Below are 18,058 nucleotides of genomic sequence, written 5' to 3'. Positions count from 1 at the left end.
CCTTCCTGCCTGATCGCCCCCGCCTACCCGCTCTCCCGCGGCCGGTTCCGCCCGGCCTGGCCCCGCCCCGGCGATGCAGGCCCCAGGCTCGCCGTTGAGCCGTTAAGCCGGGCCGGTGACGCCGGGCACTTACGTCGCACCTTTTAGCGGCCGATCCCGAGCGGCGACACCTTGGACTTTGAGGCGTAGGCAGCGGCCCCTCCCGGGTCCCGGGCTCTTTCTTGGCCGCCCGTGGCCGGGATCCGCCGCGGCAAGCGCGGGTCGCGGCGACGTCTGTGTGAGTGCCTGTGCGTGTTTATTTGCGCGGGGTTCGGTAAAACGGTGTTTGGGTTGCATTTCGCTCCCCACAGACCCAGAGCCGAATTTCTGAGGTATCCGGGCTCTGGTGGACTGAGGGGGGCGACGCGCCCCGCGCTGCAGCATCCTCCGATAGCTCATCCCAGCTCCGGCAACTGCCTCCGCGGGCGCCGCGCAGCAGCGGAGCCCGCGCGCCCGGAGCACGAGGCTGCGTGGGCGGCGCCGGTGAAGGGCCTGCGCGCGTGGGAGCGCCGGGAGCATGCGTGAGCGGGCGTGTGCGGTCGGGGGGCGCGCGCCCGAGTGTGGCCGCGTGGCTTTCCGGAGGCAGCCGGCATCCGAAGGAGGCGGCGCAGCCGGAGTCCGGACGAGCTCCCCGCTGCTCGAAAGGGCGCGGTCGCCACGAATCAGAGGGTCGGTCTGAGGGGGTATTTTTCAGTGCTCCTGTAATTCGCATCAGTAAGACCCCGAAGCCACTTGAAAGAGACGATGTAAGTAAAATCGCGTGGCTGCCTTGCAAACGCCTCTGCATACAAAACTCTTGGTCCCCGCTCCAATCGGCTTGCGGTTTTCTGAGCCCCGCCTACATAGAAATTGCGGAGCTGCTGCTGTGACCTGTGGTCCACTCCATTCCACGCTGCCCAGCTACATCAGGCATCAAAGCAAAGCAGTCTCCGTCCGTGTTCTAAAGAGGGAAGGGAGCTCCCAGGAAGGGTCTAGTGGAGTCGGGATCTGTACATTCTTATTTAACTTCACCCCACAACAATGCTATGAGCCAGATACTATCGTCCTCTTTATGAGGAAGGGAAACTGCAGCTAAAGGAGTTTGAATAACTTGTGTAGGGACACCTCCCTGGTGTGTCAAGAACTTTGAGGAATCTGCATTAGCCAGTGTCAACATGATCGTGTCGGTTCTCTGAACCCCAGTTCTCCCAGGAACGAAGCAGGTGGGCCCAGATGGATGCTTGCACACAAAATGGGTGGCATTATAGAAGAGGAATGCGGAGCTTGGGGGACCTACCAGTTTGTAGCAAGCAGTAAGCAAGCCTGCTCTTTGTCCCACAGAAGGACATTCCCTCATCCCTCAAGGTTGCTCACTGCAAACACAACTCTGAAGAATGGCCCAAATGAGCAGGATCTTACATTCTTAGCACACTCAGCAAGAATGTGCAAGGATGCTAAGGGCCCACGTTCATTGCCTCTCCAAACAGTGGCAGAGCCCTGATTGATGCCAGGCATGTCTCTTTCATTCTACCATAATACATAAAGTTCCTTGACAGTAAGCATTTTATGTAAAACATTGTTATGCCCCCTTTAAGATGAATGAAATAAAACAAATATCCTCACATGCAGGAAGGAGGAATTCCGACATACACCAAATTAACCCTTAAAATAGAAAATGACTTCAAATTGTATTGGTTTAAACAAAGCTTTTTTGAACTCTGAAATGTGTCAGGCACTAGTGGCATCTCAGAGTCTTCACTGGTCCTTGGAATTGCACATGGCTGAACAGGGGAGGAGTGATACTTAATGCTTCCTTGGAATACCATACAAAGGAATTCTCCTGAGGGCATTGGAGCCAAATCTCAAATGATGAGTCATTGATATGATTAAGTAACAATTCAGACTCATATATAAAAGTTCTGGGAAGGGGGAATTGAGAAAGAAATCACATGCTAAGGAAAGATGCGTGTGTCCTTAATTCCACTTAATAAATCAAACAAAGAATTTTTAGATATTTGATTCCTTTCACTAGTTGAGATCAAAACGCCTTGTCTGTGTCATGGAAAACATTACCAAGATATGGGGTTAGCAGACAGTGTGAGAAAACCAGGCTTGTGTGACCAACGCTGTGAGCAATCAAGGTGTACTTTTTACGCCTTACAATTAGAAGCCTGGGAAAGCCATGGCAGAACAAACTCTCTGTGTGTTCTCTGACAATTAATAAGTGGTTTGTAATGAGTCTGACTTTAGAGGCAGCAATGGTAGTATGTAAAAGGAATAAAAATGTGTATTTAGTTACCATCTAAGGAGAAAGATCCAGTAGATTTTCTCTTCCCCTTTCCTAAATCTAAGAGCTGAATTTTCTCAGGCAGTGCATGCTGTGAACAGCTGCCATCACACAACCTGAACCAAGAATTCCTGCAGGAAAAAAACACAAAAACAAAAAACAACACCTCTTCCTTTCTACCGACAGAGGGAACCAAAGCATGAACTATAACCGCCTGTGAGTGGGCTGATCGCTGCAGTTTCCAATATGAGTTCGCTAAATTAAGCGCTACTTCATCTTGCTGTTTTAAAGTTCAAATCCATTATACGCCTCTGGGAGTCTGCAATAACATTTTTCATGTTTGTACAGAAGGATTATTTTTAAATTTCTATGTTCTATTTGCAGAGCTTGGAAGCAGCTTCAGCCTTCCCCAGAAGCTCTAGAAATCTACTGTATTTCTATATATTTTTTATTTCTATATATTTCTATAATATTTTCACTTGCTTTGCTTTGCTCTAGAGGGAGAAGGTCGTTGGAGTACCAGTTTAATTCAATTCAATGAGTATTTAGGGAGGATACATTTGGGCCTACTGTGGAGATAAAAGTGGAAGTTTAAGACACAATCCCTACCTTCAAGGATACTTCAGATTCCTTGGAAGAAATACCTGTGAATATGAAACAATAAGCAAAATAATGCAAGATGACATATGAAAAAGTGTCAAAATGTGATTGGGCATCCTTACCAGTAAAACATTGTTTAGTTTGCATTTCCAAGTAATAAGTATATAATAAATACTATACTAATTATCTTTTTAGAAAGAAATTTTTAAAGGATGAGATTTTTTTTAACATCTTTATTGGAGTATAATTGCTTTACAATGTTGTGTTAGCTTCTGCTGTAGACCAAAGTGAATCAGCTATACGTATACACATATCCCCATATCCCTTCCCTCTTGCGTCTCCCTCCCACCCTCCCTATCTCACCCCTCTAGGTGGTCACAAAGCACCGACCTGATCTCCCTGCGTGCTATGCGGCTGCTAAAGGATGAGATTTTTAAAAATCAAAGACTCTTGAGAGTAGAGGTTAGGAGCATAGGCTGTGGAGTCAGACTCCTGGTGTTCACATCTTGGTTCTGCCTCTAATTGTAAGGCATGATCTTTAACTTTTCTGAGCCTTCTTTTCCTCATCCAAAAAATCCTAAAGTTGTTACGATAGGAGTTAATCCTTGCAAGGGTTTCGCTCTGTTCTGGCACATGGTAAGTGTGTGGCAACTGTTTGTTGTTATTATTAGCAAGCAACTCTCAATAAAGAAATCTCACATCCTGCAGGAACAAACCAAAGTTCAGATATAGCATCAGTTAAGTTTGTTGCAACCCAAGAAACATTCTCCGCCTCCTTACCCAACTCCTACTCAGCTATAGACATCACATCTACATAATGTACCAAACAGACCGCTCAGCTTCTCAGACTGAAAACATCTACCTCCAGCTTCATGGTTCCCTCACGGTTCTCCCCCCAGAACCTTGGGTGGATTCTTATTTTCATGTGTCCCACCGCGTGGTTTCCCAAAACAAGGGGAAAACAATCTTTCCCTGAAGGATTTGTGAAGACTCTTCTCTTGCCAGACAAAATCTGCTCATAACATTTGAATGATGGCTTTTTTCATCCTAAAAATCTTAGCGCTGAGTTTCAGCCAGGCCAATAACTAAACTAGGTGGCAAGATGGGAATAGGCAAAGGGAAAAAAAAAAAAGTGCCAGGATGAAGAAATTTCGATATTAACACAGAAAAGAGGGACAAATGGGTCCTGAAGAAAGTACAGCTGGGGTGAGGGGGTTGAAGTGTCAGGAGGTTGGGCAAGTCGGATGGAGGCCACATGTGGCAAAGGGGCTGGGGCAAGCTTGATTCAGGATGAGGCACGTGGATTTCATGCAACAGCCAATGGGGAGCTACAGTTTCTTTTGGCATGAGAATGGCTGTGTTTTAGAATGGTTCAGGTAGGGGGGTGATATACAGGCTGGATGGAATGAGGCCCGAGGGTCGGGGACACTGTTACATCTCATTGGATTTGTGCTTGGTCTCACGACTTCATCTCTTCAACAAGCAGTGATTGAGGGTCTAGTTGACAAATCCATACAAAAGAAAAAGACATGTGCCTGGCCTGCTGCCTAGTAAAAATGATGACACAGGTACACAAACAACTGTGGTGCAAGGTAAAAAGGTGTCCAAGTGAGACAGGCACCGTGGTTTGGGACTTCAGGGAGAGAGACTGAGATTACATCCTGAGAGGGCGAAGCAGGGAGGAAGACTGCATTTGGAAAAAGCTACCTGGCCTAGGGCCAACTTGCATGCAAGGAATTCCAGGTAAGGGTTAGCACACAGACTGGAGGGATGGAAGAAGAAGATAAGACAGGGCTGGGGAAATGGTAGCAGCTGAGCAGTCCAGTGCACCGTGTCTAAAAGGCTCCAGCTAACTTGGCCTGGGTTGCAGCAGGCACTGGTGGAGAAGGTCACTGGGGTTCAGGGCACTGGTCACAAAGTCCGGCTTGGATCAGTTCCAGTTCTGTGCCGTCAGCCCATTCACAAGAGGGCAAGAATCACAGCTGAGGATAAATGGAACATGATCCAGTCCCCAAAGGGAAGGGTTTGAGAAGAGGTGGTTGAAAGTCTCGGACCAGTAGGCTGGTATTCAGAGAAGGGGGTCTACTCACAAAGGGAAACTAAGGCAGAAGCAGGTGTCCGAGGCAGGCAGCACCAATGATTCCAGACCTCGTGGCTGGTTGACTTAGGGCTGCTGAACAGGCTTCCAAGCCTGGAAGAGCTCAGGTAGGATATAGGACCATCCTGTAGGTGGCAGTCACTACCTGCTGTCGAGACGGCTAGACAGAGGCCAAACCTGGCCTGACCTGGATCTTCAAAGATGCACAGCCTTTGAGCCGGCAGAAAGCACATTTATGCATTTAAGCACTGAGCACAGTTAAATGCCAGGGTCTCTGCTGGTCTCTGGGGACACTGTGGTGAGGAAGACAAATGCGTTCCTTGCTCCCATGTACCCTGCAATCTTGAGCAAAGACAGGAGAGCGTGGATAGGTACATGGAAGTGAGCTTGACCTGCCAGGAGGTAACAGCTGAGAGAGTCAGTGGGAAAAAGATCCCGAAGGACTTTGAATGCAAGGCTATGGGGACCTGAAATTGATCAGCCCATGTCACCTCCTCCACGAGCTTTCCCAGACCACCTTCTTCAGCCTGGTCTGCTGGTGGGGAGGGGCTCCTCTTCTGGGTTCCCAAAGCACCTTGGGAGTCATATAATTTTCTATCTGTTTTCTGTATCCTCTCCGAGACTATAAGCATCTTGGGGGGAAGGAACATGCCTTCTTGTGGATAGATTACAGCAAGCGCCTTTAAATATTGGTTGAGTAAATGGATGAGTCCTGTAGGCAATCAGGAAGCTACTGGACCACGTGCCTAGCTTGTCCTTTTTTTTTTTTGGCGGTGCCACGTGACTTATGGGACCTTAGTTCCCCAACTGGGGATCAAACCCAGGCCCACAGCAGTGAAAGCGTGGAGTCCTAACCACTGGACCACCAGGGAATTCCCTAGCTTGTCTTTTTTAACCAGAAGTTCTAGAAAGCTAAATATCCTTGCTTTCTAATTTAGGCAATTCTCCCCAAGGCTTAGCACCATGTCCTGTACAGAGTGGGCAGTCCAGAAATGTTGCCTGAATGATCTTGTGGGAGTAGAAGTTGATCTTCGGTGTCTTAATTCTGCTTTCAGTTACCCAGTTTGTGGGAGTAGGTCTTGAATTCCATCCACTCAGACCCACTTCTCTTCCTTCCAATTTCTCGCCAAACAAAGGCATTTCCCCACTCCTGGCCCACAATGGATAACCATCTGTTAAAACTTAACTAATCTTAAGTCTTTAGCAGTCGAGAGTAGTCATGAAGTAATAACGCGTAGTGCCAGACGCTATACTGAGTTCTCCGTGAATACATGAATGTGCTCCATCCTTCTCTTGACCCCCTGAGGGAGCAGAGTCATTGCCCCTGTCCCTGGATGGGAAGGCGAGCCACAGAGAATGAAGCAGGATGGGTCCAGGTACCTGCCCCAAGTCCCCAGTTACCCTGCACTGCAGCTGCTTCTCCCAGGAAAGGGATCAGGAGGGAACCAGCAAGGAACTGGGAACAAGCTTGTTAGACCAGTGTCCTGAAACTCTGCCACACGCTAGAATCCTGATGCCCAGGATGCACCTGAGACCAATTAAAGCAGCCTTTCTGGGGGTGGGGCCCTGGCATCATTAGTTGTTTAACCATCCCAGGCGATTCTCATAAGCAAGCAAGTTTGAGAACAAGTGCTTTCTGCCCTTCCTGCTAAAATGCTGGCCATGGCCCAGGAGCTTCAGCATCACCTGGGAGCCGGTTAGACATACAGGACCTCAGGCCCCACCCCGGCCCTGCTGAAGCCAAATCTGCGTTTTAATAGATGTCCCAGGTGATTTATTTGCATTAAAGTTTCAGAAGCACTGGTTTGGGGCTTAGGTATTCAAACCCTTATTAATCCACTTGTCTTCTGTTATTAGCATTAAGTCCTTAAGCATTAAGTCCTTAATAAGCAGATCTCAAAACTCCATCAGAAAGCTCTGAATCAGGGCTTCCCTGGTTGCGCAGTGGTTGAGAGTCCGCCTGCCGATGCAGGGGATGCGGGTTCATGCCCCGGTCCGGGAAGATTCCACATGCCGCGGAGCGGCTGGGCCTGTGAGCCATGGCCGCTGAGCCTTGCGCGTCCGGAGCCTGTGCTCCACAACAGGAGAGGCCATGACAGTGAGAGGCCCGCATACCGCAAAAAAAAAAAAAAAAAAAGGGGCTCTGAATCAATCTGAGTTATTGGCCAAAAAAATGACCTCAGAGGAAACTATGCCCTCTTACTTCCCACTGTGCGGGGAACTGGGGAAGAAAAGGTCTATTGCTAGTGATGTCCCACAGAACCTCAGTCGAGTCCACTCCAGAACAGGCAGCAGAATCACTCCAGGCTGTCCTCCTCCGTCTGAGATAGACTCAAGGACACAGGTAGACCACACCTGGGCTCCCAAGGTGACTGATAAAATCCTCCAGCCAGAGGTGTTCAAGCTTTCAGGGCTTCAACTGTTTCTCCATGGCATGACTGTGTCATAGCTCCACAAATGACACCAACAATCCTTTGTCCCAATGGAGGTCTTGTGTGTCATCAACTTTCTGACTTTAACTAGAAACACTGTCCAATTTTTAGTTCTTTCATTTATTTGCCATTATTTTAGAATGCCATTTGCCTCCCCTCATCTCTACCAAGTTCTTGAAACTGCTTCACAAGGTATGTAAGAATACGATTTTTGCAGGCAGTGGTAGTTTTCAACCCCTCATCTACTCCTCATCCTATGATCGTATAATCTCACCATTAAACCTGAGGCCAGTATCAGAACAGCCTGGTTCGCCTCTGTAGGTCAGTGGGGGGAGGAGGAGAAAGTCTCAGAGAGGCATGACTGTGTGGGGCAGCATGGTTTAGAGGGACTTGAAGGCAGTTGTATGACCCTGGGAAATTACTTGACCTCTCTGAACCTATTTTCACAGCTCTGAGATGGAGAAAATCATTTCTGTTTCACAGGATTGTGGTGAGAATTAACTGAGCTGCTGACATACACTGACTGACGGTAAGGGGTATAATAGTTACCTGTGGCTGCGTTAGCTAATTATCCCAGACCTTAGCAGCTTGAAACCACAAAAATGTATTATTGCACAGTTTCTGTGGTCAGGGAGCCGATTAGCTGAGTGGTTTACACTCAGGGTCTCTCTTGAAGCTGTTTGGGGCTATGATTACCTAAAGGTTTGACTGGGGAAGGAGGATCTGCTTCCAAGATGACTCACTCATATGGCTGTTGGCAGGAGGGCTCAGTTCCTCACCACAGCCCTCTCCACAGGGCTGCATCCCCCAGAGTGAATGATCTAAGAGAGAAGTGGAAGCCACATGTCTTTTATGACCTAGCCGCAGAAGTCACATACCATCACTTCTGTGTTCTATTGGTCACACAGATCAACTCTAATGCGATGTGGGAGGGGACTACACAAGGGTGTGAATAACAGGAGGTGGGTCCATCTGGGAGGCTGGCTTCCACAGCATCTTTAATGTTACTTTCTGCCCCCTCTTAATATGGCAGACATACTCTCCCTCCTCCACTCCAATCAACAAATATTCTGAAAAGGAAGATAGTTGAAGTGATTCAGTTTTGCTCTTCTCGCACTAAGTTACTTTGACTGAGTTGGAAGCTTCCATCCTCATATCAGGTTTACAGTCATGACTCAGAAATTTGGGACTAGACTCAGAATTTATCCCAGTTCTTCTGAAGGACATGGAGATCCACTGGAATGGTCCTTGTTTTACTGTTCTTTGGTCCTTGTCCACTTTCCCCTTGAAAGAATCCACTCTATGCATTTTGTTATATCTTCAAGGTGTCAGGTAGACAGGCTCAGGCAGTATCAAATATGCGGACTGAAATTCCCCTCCTTGTTCTGGAATATCTGCCCTTGAATACAAAGGGTTTACTTTCGGATCCCTGACAATTTGGTTGTATATATGTGACCCCACCATTATACAAATGAATTCACATTGGAATTCATTTGAAGGGCTAGTTAATATCAAGTTCTCCAACACTAGCAATGTGAAGATGTAAAGAAAGAAAGAGAGGGTCCAGCCCTTCCTGTCTCTTCCTCTGAGTTATCCTCCTTGGTGGCCAAGGATTTGTCACTTTTCAGCCTGTGGTAAACAATAATGATAGGGTATTGTCACAGCAGATTCCGTGCTGGAGCCTTGAAATGACTCATGCAAGTGTTGAATGAACTGATGGATGGATGGATGGATAGATGAATAGATGGATGAATTCTTCAGGCTAAAATATGACCATGGGTGTATGACCCATATACCTAGCTGGTAGTGCCTCAAGTGAGGGCCAGGGTCCCTTCCCATTGGTCAGACCTCCACTCTGCTGGGCTGGTACCCACACTGTATGGGTCATTGCAGACAGTACCTAGTCTGGGAGAACGTGGCTCCATGTTGCAAACTGGGTGACAAAGAAATGTTTAGAACCCAATTAATACGGCTTACTCATAGGACTGGCTAGAGACTGATTGGGTGGGAATCTGGAAGGAGCAGGACCTGATAGAGCTGCAACAAATGGATCTTGGAGCAGGTATCAATCAGAATTCAAAGTAGATCAGACTGAGAATGGATGAATATGGCTCTTGAGTAAATCTGGAGGTGAAAGCTGGGAGCAACAAAGGGGTGCAACAGGAAGAGAGACCAGGAGCAAGGGCTGGGTGCACAGAGGCTCACGGAAGTCGAGGGGAGTGCAAAAGGAGCAGGAGGGAGGAAGGTTATCAGTGAAGTTCCGCTGGAAGTGACAGAAAGCCCAAAACAAGAGAGATTTAAACTTCATTCTGTTTTAGGTAACAAAGTTTGGAAGTGAGCCCTCCCTAGCTGATAGAGCAATTTCAGGATCATCAAGGATCCAGGTTTTTTCAATCTTGTTACTTCACCGTCCTCAACATGTGGCTTCCACTGCATGAACAAAGATAGCAGCTCAGATTCCAGCCTTTATGTCCACACTGCAGTCAGTAGTATAGAGGGAGAAGCAAGATGAGCACACCCCCTCCCTTTAGGGCAGGGTTTCTCAATCTTGGTACTACTGGCATTTGGGGTCAGATAATTCATTGTTGTAGGGTCTGTCCTGTTTAGCAGCATCCCCGGCCTCTACTTACCCGATGCCGGTGTAACTTCCTCCTTCCCAAGTGTGACAAACAAAAATGTCCCCTGACATTGCCCAGTGTCCCCTGGAGGGCAAAGTCTATCCAGATAGAGAACCACTGCTTTTAATTGACTTCTTGAGGCTGCGTCTGATCCCTCTGCTTACATACCACTGATCAGAACTTAGTAACAGAGGCAACTTTTAGCCACAAGGAGCTGGGAAATGTAATCTTTATTTCAGGCAGCAATGTGCCAGCTAAAACCCAGGAGTTTTTATTGCTAGAAAGAAGGGAGAAGTATAGGGAGATTATGCGAGTGCAAGGGCTTAGCCAAACTTTGGCTGTTTCGTTCCAGATCCTAGCGCCTAGCTACTGGTTAGGGATGGAACAACGTCCCTAAGTAGGAGGATCTGTGGTCATATCTTCAGCCAATGGCATCTTAGATCTATGGGATGGAAACTCTCCTCCCAGAGGCTGAGCCTTCAGCTGAGAAAGATGAACACTGGGTTCTCACTCATTGCCTTCCAACACGGCACCTGAACTCAGTTATGAGTATGTTACAAGGCGTAGAACTCCAAGTTGCCGTTGACTGTGGAGACCTGCTCTTTGTTTTAATTCCCATGGGACACCCAAATGTAGTTTCCTCCCCCCTGTTCTTCTATTTTCCTTCTCTCTTTTTCCTCCTTTCTTCCCTGAGATGTTCTTATAAGAGGACTGGATGTAGGACCAGGAGACCTGAGACCTAGCTTCTTTCTGCCACTGACTTAGGGTGAGTCACTCAACTTCTCTGGCATCAGTGTCTGTAAAATTAAGAGCTGACCAGATGATCGCTTGAGTCCCCCCTCGCTCTAAAATTGCAGGCTCTCCGAGGTCCACAAGACTGCGGGGAGAAGCAGAGAGAGCCCTTCCTCTGAGTGGCATCAAGACAGCCCCTGGCTGGGTTTCTGTCTGCCAGACTTCCCTGCTGTGTGAAGTCCCAGCCTGGCCGATGTCACTGATCTCCCCCATGGGCTCCAGATAGGCCTGCTTTGGATGAATGGCACTCTTGTCTTGCTAAATTTCACCAACTCAAGTCAGGCTATATGTGCTCACTACAAACCCGTCTTGTGCCAGTCAGATGGATGTGATGCCTCCTGGCTCCCAGCTGAAGTTGAAATGGCCCTGTGGTGGCACAGCTGGCCTCAAGGGGTGGTTTTGTTTCATTTTTCAGATCCTTATGTCCTGTTAAATTCTGTTTCTCTAGTTAAAGTGTTTTCATTTCTTTATTTTTTCAATAAACATTTCTTGAGCACCTGTGATTCCCAGGGGCCCCAGGAATACAAAAACAAATAAGTCACAGGCCCTCCCTTTCTGGAGCTGGCCCGGAACATGGCCTTGCTGGTGTTCCACAGTCTTGTCCTACCTGACTCTCCAGCCTATCTCCCTCCACCGCCTACATGGCTCTGCTTGGGCTCCTCCCACCTGAAACACTGTCTCTTTCCCCGTGTGGATTTTGCACACGCACATGCTCAGTCTGAACTGGGGCCCCGCCCCTGCCACACACACACACACACACACACTCATTCACACACACACTCATACACTCATATACATTCAATCACACACATAGTCACACACACTCATGCACATGCACTCATACACACACACTCCTACCCATACACACTCACACACAGACATACACACACACTCACACACACACATACCCCTCTCTCCCTGGCCATGCCTTCCTCATTCTGCAGGTTTCAGCAAATGTTCCATCTTTAGGGAGACCTTCCCTGACTGTCCTGCTCCCAACCCCAGACTAAAGTATACCCCCTCTTATATATTCCCATAGCACCCTGACTTTCCTTTTCAAAACATTCACCATCATCCTCCTGAAGTCTTCTTCTCCCTCACTGGACTGTGACCTCCCTGGCGGCACTGGGGGGCCAGGTCTCTCTCAATCATTGCTGGCACAGTAGGCCCTCAATAAATGACACATGAATGAATACATGCATGAATGAAGTCATGAAAGGGAGAGACATACAGACAATACAGACAGGAATGTGACAAAGGCTGATAGAGTAGAAAGAGCCCCTGGCTGCAGGGATGGGGAAAGAACGGGTGGGAAGGCCTCAAGGGAAACTTTATGTGGTCTTGAAGGAGGAGGAATAAGAAAGGTGAAGAGGAGAGGAAAGAGCAGCCCAGGTAGAAGAAACTGCAAGAGTGAAGACACGGGGCAGGGTCTCTGACATTCCCAGGGCCTGGGGAGACGGTCAGCAGGGCAGACACAGGGAAGCTGTGGGCTCCCAGCCCCGGGCCCGCTTCTCCCTTCCGCTCCGTCTCTCCTCTCCTGCCCTCCACCCACCCCGGACACCTTGCTTAAGAGCTTTCAGAACCTCTGGCTCTGTAGTTCTTAGGAAGGCAGGGAGGTCCAGAGAACAGGATTCTGCCTCCTCTTCCTCTTTCCTTTCCTTCTTCCCTCCCGAGGTCCCTGCCTCCCTCCCTCCCTTCCTTCCATCCTTTACCAAATTCAACTCATATTTACCAAGCTCCTTTTATGTGTCAAAAGTTGGAGAGAGAATTTTCTTCTCATTCTCTTTGAAAGCTTTGAAAAATGAATCCAGCCAGAAACCAGAAGCGGTTCCACTGGGCTGGAACTGTGGTTGGGGAAGCAGAGGAGGGCTGGCATGCAGGGAAACAAGGCAGAAACAGGCTCTTGGCTGGGTCCCGAAGCAGGCACAGATTAGAGGGGCCAGGCTGGCGGAGCTGCCAGCATGGAAATGGGGCGAAGAGAGAGCAGAATAAGGTCCAAAGCTTTGGCCCTGAGGTGGCAGGAGACCGAGCTCAGGATAGAGAAAAGGGCATCTTGAATCCCCGCTGGGAGGGGCAGGCAGAGAATGCAGAAAGGCAGGGAGTGTGACCTTGTTTGCTTTCCGCAAAAGAAATATTACTGTCTCCTGCCAGGATGACCTCTGGTTCTCTCTCTGGAGAGACTTTAAACTTTTAAATGCCTTGGTTGCTTTGCTCCACCAGGGAGGAGCTTAATCCTGCAAAATTCATTTCTTCCCTGTGGGTAGGAGGGAGCATTTGCCCATGGAGGCTGCTACCTAGCTCCTAAAAGCAAAGCAGAGTGGGGCAGGCTGAGTTCTGAAGGGCTGGGCTGCCCAGGGCCAGTGCACTGCAGGCTGACGTGTGCCCGGGCAGCTGCCAGCTGTGGAGGAGGCTCAGAGGTGACAGCCTTGGAAATGACTGTGGCTCTGAGGTTGACGTGGGGACACAGGTGTGGCACTCAGTTATTTTATCTTGTATCACTGAGTGGGGTGTCGTGTGTATTGGCTCCCTGACTTGACCTTGGGTGTTGAGCTAATGTCATCCACGTAAATGTCACCCAGGGAATCCATTCCAGAGCTGACTAAACGCGCTGAGGCATCTCAGTCAATGCTTCTGAGTTTTGATGGATTGCCTGAGAGCTGAGGAAGGGTATGGCTTGGAACAAAAGCCAGGTGTGCAGTTCACAGCCAAGCCTGACAAAGCTGCCTCTTTCACAGAACCCTTCTCAGGACGACAGAGTCCTCCCTCTAGGGCCACCTGGGCGTGCAGAGCCAAGTGCCCCGAAGGACGCTTTCCACTGGATTAAGTGCCTGTTTTGGATGAGACAGAAGGAATGAGGAAGAGGAGAGGCCCTAGCAGGCAGCTTTGGGCTTACAGAGGGCATGAAAAAATGTCATCTGAGGAATGGGGAGAGGGGACAGAGAGGTTAGTGGGACAGGAAACCTGTAAGGAATAAAGGCAGGAAAGGGAGTGGGAGGGAAAGAGGGCCACAAAGAAAGGAGGAGGAGCCCGCCAGGAGGATGCAGGAGAACAAAGAGGAGAGGGATGGTGCCTCTAAGTGCCCGGGCCAGAGCGAGGGAGGCCCCAGTGGGAGAAAAGAGCTGCCAGGTTCCCGGTCAGTGTTTCTCGACACCCAGAGTCATCATTTGAGGCCCGGAGGGTCTCACGCTCTGAGCCTACGCATTGCAGGGTCCAGCCCAGCCCGGCCCTCTCCGACGGATGGCCCTGTAGCTGAGGCAGCGAGCCTTGCTCCTGGCCCCGACCTGTGCGCACACCTGCCTCACGTCACTTCACGGAGGCGTAGCGGCACTGGGGCTTCTGAGGGCAAAGGTGGAGAGAAGTTATTTCTGTCCTACTGTTTTGTTCTTTGGGAGTCCTAAACATCCGGCGGGGCGGGTCCTCCGGTAGCGCAGGGCACGGCAGGCAGGGGGTCTGTAGGAGGAAGTGGGTGGGGTTGGGCAGGCTGCGTGGGCGGGGCCTGAGGTGAGGCCCAGGCTTCATTTGTTCATTCAGCAAACATGCGTCAAGTGTCTACTAACAACAGAGCAAACAAGCCAGAGTCCCTATCACTTGGACTCTAGTTTACGTTCCAGGTGACGTTATAGTCTGGGTGATACACAAGTGAACAAGACGACACTTTTTCAGGGATGTTAAACGAACAGTTTGGTTTTGTTGTTCGTCTTCACTGCTCAACCAGACTGAGGCTGCTTGGGACAGGGTCGTCTCAACTCTGATGGCAACAGGACCCAGCAGAAACACAATCAGTACTTTTGTGTGTCAATGCCAACTTGATGTGGCACAACATTTCTTGCATTTTTTTCCCCCAGCATTTCCGTCTCCAGAAGGAGAGTCAGCTGCCTCCTAACTGGTATTCCTTCCACCAACGTGTTCCCTAATTCACCTTCCTACACTCCCAAGAGGAACCTTTATAACATGCTAATGTCATCATGTGATCCCCTGCTTAAAAGTGTTGATGACCAATTGTTAGGATACCTTTGACTCCTAAGAAAAGGAAAGCCCTGACTCAGCTGCATAGCCAAAAAGACCCTTATCATCTCAACCAACAAGGACTCTGGGGAAGGTGGTGCCCGACAGGCGGATTCAGTGGTTCCGTGACCAGGAGCCCAAGTCCTTCCCTTCCTTCTGCTCTGCCATTCCCAGGCTGGATTCCTTCAGGGATGCACAATGCTTACTACGTCCAGACACCACAGCACTTCCTCCTGGGTGTCTACCATGGGGAGGAAAGCTTTCCCGGGGCCCCCAGCAGACTCGCCCTCAGGACTCGTGGACCAGGATTGAGTGAGTCCTCCTCCTGAGTCGCTGGCAAGGGGATGGCATCTTCATGGTTGCCTCTGAGAGCACAGGGCCGTGTTGGGGCTAGATTTCCTGGTCAAAAGAGGGGTTCTGTTTATCAAGGAGGCACCGTGGTGGCTGACTGATGGTTGGGCAACCTCAGTGCCTGTCCCAGATGACTTCCTCCCGCTTTCAGGAAAAAACTCGACTCAGAAGCAGGGCATCAAAGGCCCATCACGAGTGAGGCCCTGCCTTCTCCTCCGGACTTACCTTTGCTCAGAACCTCCACTGCCTTTCTCCAGCCGCATCAGAGCATCACAATGACCCGGACCCTCTTTGTTCTCTAAGGCCTCAGTGCCTTTGCCCACACTGACTGGCCCCTCCCGTCTTGTTCTCCCAGACAACTCTTCCTCCGTTACCACCCTGCTCAAGCACACAAATTCCCAAAGCCTTCCTCAGCCCCCGCCTCCAGGTTGAGTTAGTTAGAAGCTGCTCCTTTGCAGGCGGCTTGGTTTTAGCCAACAGGACCAGTCTCCGAAAGCAGGCAAGATATTTAAACTCTCTGAGGACTCTGACTGGTTCTTCTTCTATAAATGGGCATAAGGATGGTAACAAGTGGGTCTAGTAATAGTATATACCTCTTTGGGTTATTGTGAAGATTATCAGGTATGTAAAGTGCTCAGCACAGTAGCCAGCACATCAGAAGTGCTCAGTAAATGCCAATTTTTGGTACTTGGTACTAGTTATTATTGGGTCCCTCATGGAGGGGTGTCTGCCTGATAGATGTGCCAGAATATGATTCTGAGATATTTGATCACTTTTCCAAAGGCCCTAACATTTCACCACACAGTCGCTGCATCAAGATGGGCCTGGAGTCTTTGGGGTGGTGGTCTTCCGTTCAGGCAGACAGCGTGGTGGGCACTGCAGATGTTTCTGAGGCCTCCTTTATCACCATGCTGACTCTCTCTGCATCCTGAGGACTGTCTCTCAAGAGAAATTCAAGGCACCCGCCCACCCATGATTTCACAGAGCTGTTTCCTGGCCCTGCCCTTCTCGATTATCTCCTAGATGAGATCAGAGGAGGCTCTGCTCCTGGCCCCTGCAGGAGACCTCTCCTCTCATCCCTGAACTTCAAAGGATTCTAACGTAGAAAGATCTCTGGGGGAATCTCAGAGGAGGATGGCAGAGTCACCCCGTCCAGACCCCTCAGTGTTGGAGAAAAATCTCAAAGATGAATTGAAGATTCAGTCAGGCCATCAGTACTCGTACTGATTTCTGCAGAAATTGAGGCCCTGCTGGATTCTGAGAACTCTAGTGTCATCTTCAGATGTGTATGTGTGTGTGTGTGTGTGTGTGTGTGTGTGTGTGTGTGTGTGTGTGTTTTCTAGGTTTGGAGTTGACTCTTGAAAGACCTAGTGAAGTCACAATGTTTGTGGTGGGTGCAAAGATACTCACACAGTGTTTGTGGAGGGGCAGGAAGTAATTTAAAAGACGAACTTCTCAGCTTCTGCCTGAATTTCCTTTATAAATTGCAAAGGTCCATTATTTAATGCATGTTATATTTTAGGATTCAAATTTTAATCCACTCTTGAGTAGTCAGCTTATTCCTACAAAAAAAACCACAAAAAACAAAAAACCACACACAGAAAAGAGGAAGCAACCCATGTCCAAATATTTTAACAGTAACAGAGTGGGAGGTGACCCGGGAAGGTGCCCCCTGCCCCAAACTGTCTTTGCCTGTGACTTGAGCCCTTGCCCATTAGAGAGTCCTCCTTAAGGCTAACACATTGGTCTTGACTAAAAATCTGTTGCTGTCTCCTAAGTATGAATTGGTTAGCAAAATTGTGCAACATGGACCATGCAAAGAGGATATAATTAAAACAATGATTTGATTGGTTCTTTTCTATTTAAAAATTATTTTAACAAACATCTAATCAGTACTTTTCTGTTTACAAAAACCCCTCAAGTATGTTGATAACACCTAATATCTAACAATTATTCAGTACTTACTATGTACCAAACATTATTTTAAGTCCTTACATTCCTTTGTTCATTTAATCATCACAGAATCCTAAGTGTCTGTTCCAGTGTCACCTTACCATGTCATTTAAAACCACAGTGCCTCACCTTACTCCATTTTATTCCCCATCCACAGCCCTTATCACTTTCTGACACACTATATGTTTACTTCATTACTTGTCTGTGTCTCTCCACTAGAATGTTAGCTTCCTAATGGTAAGAATTTGTTTTATGCCCAGCACTCAGAACAATGCTCAGCATATAATAGGCCCTCAATAAATAGTTGATGAATGATTGATAGTACTATTATCCCCATTTCACAGATGAGGAAACTGGGGCCCCAAGTGGTTAAGTAGCTTGCTCAGATCATAGCTAGGAAGTGGCAGAAATGGGATACAAAGCCAGGCAACTTGGCTCTGAAGACATATAACTACAACAACAGACTGTTAGCCCAAGTACAGCATGACTAGCAAAGGGCAGGCCTGAATTGGGGGTAGTGTATGGAAGATCAAAGTATTCAGCTGGAAGGTAGGAAGGAGAAGAAGGCCCTGAGTGGGAGGTCGTAGGCACTGAAGATTAACATCAGCTCTCTGACACTTGTGCTAAGAGTGCTGGTATCAACCTGGTATGAATATAATCACACAGAAACCAACAGATATCTACTGAACCCCTTTTGTGTGCAAAGTACTGAACTAGGGGTTAAGAGAAATATCACAAAGTTTAAAGGAGACACTTGGCACTCAAGGAGCTTATAATCTAATTGTGGAGACAAAGCAGTAGCACATGAAAAATTAAATAGTGAAGTCAATATTATTAAGGATATCATAAAGTGGCACATGGTTAACAGACAAACCAGGGGCTCAAAGAACAAGTGCTTCACCCT

Source organism: Delphinus delphis, chromosome 1 (genome assembly GCF_949987515.2).
Source record: "Delphinus delphis chromosome 1, mDelDel1.2, whole genome shotgun sequence".
NCBI classification, from domain to species: Eukaryota; Metazoa; Chordata; class Mammalia; order Artiodactyla; family Delphinidae; genus Delphinus; species Delphinus delphis.
This window is presented reverse-complemented; position numbering follows the sequence as displayed.